This window comes from Haliotis rufescens, unplaced genomic scaffold (assembly GCF_023055435.1).
Source record: "Haliotis rufescens isolate VD_foot unplaced genomic scaffold, xgHalRufe1.0.p SCAF_9, whole genome shotgun sequence".
Lineage (NCBI taxonomy): Eukaryota > Metazoa > Mollusca > Gastropoda > Lepetellida > Haliotidae > Haliotis > Haliotis rufescens.
Genome location: NW_025964383.1, coordinates 20,330,634 through 20,340,244, shown reverse-complemented (window position 1 = coordinate 20,340,244; position 9,611 = coordinate 20,330,634).

The following is a 9,611-nucleotide window of genomic DNA, read 5'->3' as shown; positions in this document are numbered from 1 at the left end:
CGTCTGCGAATGTCTTCCTTGAAACCGGGGCGGTCGGGTAGCCTAGTGGTTAAAGCGTTCGCTCGTCACGCCGAAGACCCGGGTTCGATTCCCGACATGGGTACAATGTGTGAAGCCCATTTCTGGTATCCCCCGCCGTGATATTGCTGGAATATTGCAAAAAGCGGCGTAAAACCATACTCACTCACTCACTTCCTTGAAACCAGTGAAGCTGAAACTTGAGCAATGTTTAACCAATCATGACCCCTCGACCTAGGCCTGTCCCACAGAGTATTTGAATGCAAATGGCCGTCACACTGAAAAAACATTAATAACCATAACTCGACGATCTCTCGAGGCAATGTATTACATTTCAGGGTACGTGGTGATGTGTAGTGGTGTGGGCCTGACAACTATGTTCCGAATTTTTGCGATATTAGGAACTTTGATCTTCGTTCGCCATTAACACTTTTACAATTTTCTCACTGAAGGCATAGTCTACTGTGAAACTGCTGGATTGACGAAACTGGATGGTTGGTTGTTTAACGCCAATATTCCAGCTATATGACGGCGGTCTGTAAATGATCGAGTCTGTACCAGACAATCTAGTGATTGACAACATGAGCATCGATCCACGCAAGTGAGCGAGCCTGACCACCCGATCCCGTTAGTCGCCTTTTACGACAAGCATAGTCGCCTTTTACGGCAAGCATGGGTTGTTGAAGACTTATTCTAACCCGGATCTTCACGAGGCACACAAGGCATATAAAGCTGAAAGTGTTATGAATACGGATTTAAATAAAACTATCAGGCTCCAATGACACCCTTTATTACTGCATTAACAAACAGCAAAGACGCCAACTTCTTCATTTTTATTATGATGGAATAGATCTTTATAGTGTCAAGCATGAGTTGCTGGCTGGTATTTGCTTTTATACCCAAATTTCGCATCATAATAGAATAAAGAAGTTGTCATCAAAACTATTTTGTCTTCACTGTTACTTACCAACTTCTAAAAAGTGCCAATCACACAGTATATTATCTAGGTTCCTTTCATCATATGACCTTAAAACATAATCGTCATAGTTCTGGCTTAGTCCGAAAGAAAGTGTTGGAGTGTCATAAAGACGATGCTAACAAGCATGAAATAGTCATATCCCCCGCCAATATGACATGTACGGTTGTGTGCAATGCATTAGCCCCAAATGCATTAGCTACCGTTTTTTTGCAAATGGCCTAATTGCAGCACTAAAAAACGTTATTACTGGTGTTGTTTTGCATTTGCAGTTTATGATAGAATATGTAACTGTATTTGTAATGAGTAAGGATGAGACACATGGACAAACAACTTCTTTATTACAATTAGGGGCGATGGTTACGGTGTAGGTTCTAACACCGTTAACATGCAAGTGATGTATAGTGTATGGTTGACAAGTGTGTATACAGTTGAGTAGGTTAAAGATCAGTTACACTGTTGTATTTGTAATGAGTTGTGTTTCTGCATGAAGTTAGTCAGTGAATGCAACAACCGTGTCCATGACACTTTTGGAGGAACATACACAAAAGCACTGCAGAACTTACCAACAAGAAAGGAAATGTATTCAATACTGCGAGATGACATTATGTGCCAAGTTTGGTGAAGAAATACGGTACGGTTTTCAAGATCTGCTCCAGAAACGAGAGGAGTACCACCATTTTTAGTCGAAGTCAAAGTTGTTGCCATGGAAACTCGAAACATATTTTTTTTTAAAATCCCAAACTATCAAAAGGCACCAGTTCGCTTCTAGACCTATCTATGTGCTAAGTTTGGTGAAGAAAAATGGTACAGTTTTCAAGATCTGCTCCGGAAACGAGGACTACCGCCATTTTCAGTTTTAGTCAAAGTCGTTGCCATTGGAACTCGAAAAATATATTTTTTTTAAAATCCCAAACTATCACAAGCACCAGTTTGCCACTAGACCTATCTATGTGCCAAGTTTGGTGAAGAAATATGGTACGGTTTTCAAGATCTGCTCCAGAAACGAGAGGAGTACCACCATTTTTAGTCGAAGTCAAAGTTGTTGCCATGGAAACTCGAAACATAATTTTTTTTTAAAATCCCAAACTATCAAAAGGCACCAGTTCGCTTCTAGACCTATCTATGTGCTAAGTTTGGTGAAGAAATATGGTACGGTTTTCAAGATCTGCTCCAGAAACGAGAGGAGTACCACCATTTTAAGTCGAAGTCAAAGTTGTTGCAATGGAAACTCGAAACATAATTTTTTTTTTAAATCCCAAACTATCAAAAGGCACCAGTTCGCTTCTAGACCTATCTATGTGCTAAGTTTGGTGAAGAGATATGGTACAGTTTTCAAGATCTGCTCCGGAAACGAGGACTACCGCCATTTTCAGTCTTAGTCAAAGTCGTTGCCATGGGAACTCGAAAAATATATTTTTTTAAAAATCACAAACTATCACAAGGCACCAGTTCGCCACTAGACCTATCTATGTGCCAAGTTTGGTGAAGAAATATGGTACGGTTTTCAAGATCTACTCCGGAAACGAGGACTACCGCCATTTTCAGTTTTAGTCAAAGTCGTTGCCATGGAAACTCGAAAAATGTTTTTGTAAAAAATCTCAAACTAACAAAAGGCACAAGTTCGCCACTAGACCTATCTATGTGCCAAATTTGGTGAACAAATATGGTACGGTTTACAAGATCTGCTCCGGAAACGAAATGTGACGGACGGACGGAAGGACGGCATCCATTCCTATATCCCCCTTCCACTTCGTGGCGGGGGATACTAACAAGTGGATCTCCGCTCTACAGCACCAAGGATACTCGGAAGATTTACTCAAGCAGAACAATTAAAAGATTATTTATTCCCACCAGATTTGCCCATGAGCCACCGGACTCTTGGAAAATTACAAAATTGAAGCTGTACATGCAAATTCTAGTTAAATATCATTTGGCCTAGATCAAAACAGATCCTTTCCACATTTTGACGAACAGACCACCTGATGGGATCGCTGCCCTCCGAGCCTGTAATGTAGACTTGCGCCTACCACCTAAACACATATGCTATATTAATTCATGTATATATCAGATGAGTGAGTGAGTTAAACACTAATGTCGCATCAACATTATATAGCGACGAGATATTGCAGTATATAGACAAGTGAGTCATACATACAACGTTCTATTTAAAAACAAATTTGTCAAACATATCTGGGCATAACAATAGTAATTACAATTGTTGAGTGAGTGAGTTAAGATGTAAAGTCACATCGGCAATATTTCAGCCATATAGTGACTAAATCAAGTTATGCAGTAATAATACATACATATAGACATTAAAATCTGTCGACAAAGGACAGTAAAAGCAATATACTATCACAGATATAGATTTGAAACTAGCATGTTACCATAAAAATGTGACTATTCGGAACAATACATTATAAAAATGGGCTAGAGTTCTAATACTTGGTTTGTTGTTTAACGTCGCACTCAGCAATATTCCAGCTATATGACGGCGGTCTGTAAATAATCGAGTCTGGACCAGACAATCCAGCGATTGACAGCATGAACATCTATCCACGCAATTGGGATCGATGACATGTATCAACCAAGTCAGTTCAGCAACCAAAGTAGCGACCGTGGGGACTTACGGTACATCTGCTTCCTGCATGGTACCCCAGCAGGATTTACACCATCCCTCTGGCTACTGGTGATTGTTAGACATTTTAAGCCAAAGTGTTTAAAAACAACAAATATTCTACGATTAAAATCCAGGAAAATGAAACATACTTTGAAGGAAGTGGGACAATTCTTTTACGATACTTCAACCACCTTTGAAGTTACAGCCACCAACAATCACAGTTATCGAATCTTTCTACCAAATTAAAATCACATACTATTACAATACATATAATCAAAATTTATCTATTAACTCAATTTCTTTTAAAAATCCAAGAATTAAATGAGAACTTACATCAAAAAGATCCTTTATGAATGAAACCTGGAAATAATTATCCCTTGTGATGGAAAAATCAATAGTCAAGGACATGCTTGACTCAGTTGACTGTGCTTCTTTTATCACAAGGGATACAAAATAAAGGATCTTCACCTCTCAATAAAAACTCATGTGTATAACGCGAATGGCCAATACGACATCGTCGCATGATAACCTCTTCAAATCTGACAACACAAGTAAGTGTAACCGATAGTTGGTTTTATTGCATGTAATTTTTTAGTACCTACTTGGGTGTCCCACTTCTTTTGCATTAGATATGTGATATAGTATCTAATTTGAGGCTTGTAGTCAATGTATGGTATTAGAAGTGGTGTCACAGATTTGTTGAGAGCTGCCTTTGCTGCAGCATCAGCCATAGTGTTACCCGTGATTCCAACATGACTGGGCAACCAGCAAAATACGATGTCGTATTGGCCAGTAGCAAGGTCATTATACAGTTCTAAAATATCAAAAATGAATGGATGACTTGAAGAGCTAGACTTTATTCGCTGTAGACATGATACAAAATCTGAAAAGATGATGAACCGTTTACAACTTGACTGATTTTGGATATATTCCAAAGCAGTTAATATTGCTTTGGCTTCAGCTGTGAAAATTGAGCTATTGTCTGGAAATCGGGATGATATTGTTTCCGATCCAATGACAGCAGCACTTGAGACTGTGCTACCATCCTTGGATCCATCTGTAAAAATGGAATGGTGGATTCATATTTAGTTCTAATTTGTATATATTCTTGTTGATATATTAATTGATTTGTGTCTGATTTTTTACATTGTGAAAGAGTAAAGTCTAATTCCGGCCTGATAAGTTGCCAAGGAGAAGAGAAAAGCCTGAAAGGCGAAATATTATCAAGATCAATATTGGCAGCTGTGATGTGGGGTTTAATCTGAATGCCTAGTAGTGGGACCAGCTTAGGTTCACTGTGAAAAAAAGAGTTCTACGTAAAGTGGTTCAAAAACAAAGTTGTATGCAGGGTTTTATGGGTTAGAATATATTTTAGTAATGTATTGTAGCGATAATTTGATACGGCGTTGCTTCAATGAAGGTTCATCAGCTTCTACATATTGGCTGTCCACAGGAGATGTTCGGAATGGGCCAAGACAGAGTCGTAGTCACTCTTGCCGAATAGAATCTAACTTATGTAAATTGCTCTTACAGGCTCCACCATAAACGATGGAGCCGTACTCCACCATAAACGATGGAGCCGTAGTCTAATTTAGAGCGGATCAGAGACCTATACAAGTGGAGGAGGACACGGGCTAGGCTACAAGGAACCAAAGCTAGGCCACCTCATTGGGGATCTCTGGGACCTAAGGTGGCTCTGCCTCTGCAGGATACCCCAGCAGGATTGACGTCATCACTTCAGCCACTGGTGGTAGTACACAATTCTATTCAATATTTAAAATGCTCGGCAGTGGGTTTGCTTAAAACACAAGTTGATGATAGTTACATCGATTATGATAGGAACTACGTGTCACACAGGGGGACAATCATTTTACGGTACTTTAACCTCCTGGGCAGAGCCTTCAATAATCTTTGTTGATAAAAACAGATCATCGACCAGACAATCCAGTGATTGATATCACGAGCATCGATCCACGCAGTTGGGATCGATGACATGCATCAACCAAGTCAGCGAGCCTGACCACCCGATCCCGTTAGTCGCCTTTTACGACAAGCATAGTCGCCTTTTACGGCAAGCATGGGTTGCTGAAGACCTATTTTCCCCGGAATCTTCACGGGTCCCAACAACCGTTTCAAGGCGAATCTTGGATTATAGCTATGCCTGCGAAAAGAAGAGCTGCCATCAACCATAGTTTGGTCAGAGGGGTCAAACAAGCACGTCCAGTTGCCATCTCACCCCCAAGCGAGGTTAACGGGATCCCCATCAAGCCAAGTGCTACAGCGGACGGTGAGTTAGAATATTCCATCGCAAATAATTGTGTGTCAATACCGTCTGGCATTTTAGCTTCCACTGCGGCCATACCCAAGCCCAAACAAACTGATCAAGCTTCCCATGATCATCAAAACGCGTCAGTAGAGCAGCAGTTGTAAAAGAATTGGGGCAATCGGGGACCAATAACTTGAGTCAACAACATAGCATTGACACTGCAGGTATTCCCGCGCATTCTCTCAATCTTTGCGGGCCTTGTGGGGTTAACCCATCTTTTCAGAACGAGACTCCCGGTAACGTTGCAATGCCGAACACGCCAACCAATGAAAACCGTCCTACGGGGGATTCCCACGTCTTCAACTCTGCGGTTATTGATGCACATGTCAAACAACAAACCAAGGAACAAGTATGGTGAGGTGAGTATGTTGACATCGGGACTCTTCTTATTAAAGACAGTGGCATCGAAGAGGGCAAAGCTCTTACTATGGTCACCGACACGGCAGGTAAGGTGGTATTTAAACCTGTGACAGCGCCAACGAAAAAAACACTTGGAAGCTTGACATCCGCTTTCCAAATTTACATGAATATATATACCTTGCCAAACATTTCAGTCTACGGATGGTGCAAAGTCTACTATCTTACATGGAGACAATCCGTTCAGCGGCACTTCGATTTGGACCGGATGCCTGGGGTCTATACGATCAGGAATTCCGACAAAGGATGGCTCGAGACCCTCTTCGACGATGAGACAGGTAAATAGCTGCCGTCAGCAGGTAGGTGGTTCATTCGGTCAGATGACTGCTTCAAAGGTTTCAGACCCTGCAAAATCCAGTGATTCACATCATGAGCATCGATCCACACAAATTGGAATCAACCAAGTCAGCGAGCCTGACCACCCGATCCCCATAGTCGCCTCTCACGACAAGCATAGTCGCCTTTTACGACAAGCATGGGTTGCTGTTGACCTATTCCACCGTGGAATCTTCACGGGTCTGTTCGGTGTGTGTCAGATAGTACCAGGCAATGCTAGTTTATTTCTGACAATAAAGCTCATGATACTCAGTGATAATCAGTGTGTGAGTGCCATATTACTGTTGAAGAGGAGGTGGTGAGTGAGTGAGTTAAAATTTAACGTCGCATCGGCATTATTTCAGCCATATAGCGACGAGACCAAGCTAATATATACACAATTTAGTTATTTATGCAATGTCATATTTAAAAACAATTGATGACAATTAATGGACAGAGCCTTTAATAATGTCAGTTGCTTATAGCATCACACCAAATTTAAAAACAAGCATTTAATTATTCACATACATATTTAAAATTTATTATACAGACCAATTTCTTTCAAGTAATTTATGATGAGATGCCCGTTGACACGGGAAAAGAGATCTTTTAGATTTACACTTTGATAATGTGAATCCCTTGTGATTGCAAAGTCCACACAGTCAAGCAATATATTCTTGACGGTGAACCTTTCATCGCAAGGGATACACTTAGGAGGTTCGTCCTCATCTGTCTTCAGCAGATATTCGTGTGTAAACCGACTGTGGCCAATACGACACCGTCGTAAAACGAACTCGTCATGTCTTGACTGACAACCCAAGTAGTTATGACTGATTGTTGGTTTCAATTCGTGTAGTTTATTGCTTCCTACTTGGGTGTCCCACCTCTTTTGCATGAGATCCCGAGTATAAGATTTGATGGTTGGTTTGAAATCACTGTACGGGATAAAGAGTGGAGACAACGGTTTTTCAAGAGCTGCTTTAGCTGCAGTATCGGCTTTTGAGTTACCTGTTATGCCTACATGACTTGGTAACCAGCAAAAGACGATGTCACATTGGCCAGTAGAAAGATCATTATAGAGTTCTAAAATGTCAAGGATTATAGAACAGGAGGTGGTGATCTGGCTGTACACTACTTGGTCCAAATGTGTATGTTCGTGCTGTCAATTGTAAGTGTTTTTGTTATGTCATTGATTGTCATTGATTGACAACTGTCGTTTTGATTGATAAGATTAGATCTTCTGTTGACTTTTTTATATTGCTGATTTGCATTTTGTTTCAGGCTGTAAAAGACTGTAGAACAGAACTACTGGTAAGTTTATTTTAACCCAGGGACACCAGAGGGAATGCTAAAAAACAAGCAAATAGCTGAAAAGAAAATGTTTCTTCAAAGTAACAAGCAAATAGCTGAAAAGAAAATGTTTCTTCAAAGTGTGGACAGTGCCCTTAACAAACTGCTGAAAATGTCTACTGATAAGCTGAAACAGAATATTTTGTTCAGATAAAAAAAGGGCCAGAGGTGCATTTCTCTGGAACTAAAGATCTTGTGAGTGAGTGAGTTGGGTTTAACGCCGCTTTTAACAGTAGTCCAGTTATATCGCGGTGTGTCAGTTTAATGTGGGAGGAAAGCCCGAAGTGATGCAGGATTCAGACGTTTACCACTTCGGTGAAACCCATAAGCACGGGTATGGTGCTGACAAACCTAGAAACATAATCAGGGAGGACCGGGATTCGAACCCACAATCATAGGTTTCTGGCGTGCCCAAGGGACGCAACTCTGCACAGCGAATCGCGGCGCCTTAGACGACTCGGCCACCCGTGCCCCCAAAGATCTTGTGAACTCTTGTGATTCAATCGTTACACGATTAAGCAAAAATGGAAAATTGAATAATGTGGTTTTCCCCTCTCCGTCCAAAGGCCCAAATCAGTTATCTTTTCTACCAGGGCAAAATATAGCCTCTGATCAGAGACAGGCCCTGGGTAATGTTCATATTAACATGCCAGAGGAAACTGTGACTCTGGATGCTAAGAATATCCTCTCTGTGAAACAGAATTTTCACAAGAAAGAGGAAACCGGACCTTGAATCTAGGCTAGGAGAATCAATGAGTGAATCTGCTTGACCTAATGGTGGTAGGGGGCGAGGGCGTGGCAGGGGTCGGGGTCAGTTTTAAAGAAATGTTCAGGAGCCACAAATACCGTTGTTTTACCTGGTCAATTTGAGCCATGTCATGGCCTGCTGTCCTTGCGTTCCTACATTAGCTTTATATAAAAGTATACTACTATAACCTACTTGTTCAGACTAAGTGCTTGTTCACAAGAAAGTAACCACAGTAACCATACACAAAAACTATTACAGTCCGTTTGGTTTCAAATGAGAACGAAGAATTGGAAAATATCTCACAATCAGGAAAGGTCTATTTGATGTCCATACGGAACACGGCAACGAATATCGATACCTAGACCAATACGATCTCCCTTCTGACCTGACATCTGTTCATAAAAGTCATCGATGACCCTGTCAAATAAAGCTGGCAGTTCCATGGGGACGCGTTCCGGTGGTACGGTGTCCAAGTAGTCTGGGTTGAAAGTCAAACGATAGGTATGATTAGCAGTTCTTAACCGTCTGGAGCGGGTGGTATCTTTCCTCTCCAAACGATAGGGCGTACTTTGGTTGCTCGTCATGATAGCGATGCGTGTCTGATGAACGTCTGTACTCTAAGAGGGACTGAACGTCTGATGGATGGACAACCCTTCCCCAAAACAGGATCGAAATCGGACCAATCCGAAGCCTGGATTGTCGACCAATCAGAAGACCGCACCGACTAATTAGAAGACAGCACCCGAGCCGAATTGTGCTTTCTCTCCCATGGTAAAATCCATTTCCTATGGAAAAGAAACACAAGGGTCGGGTCGTTTTAGAAAACCGAGGTGCAGAC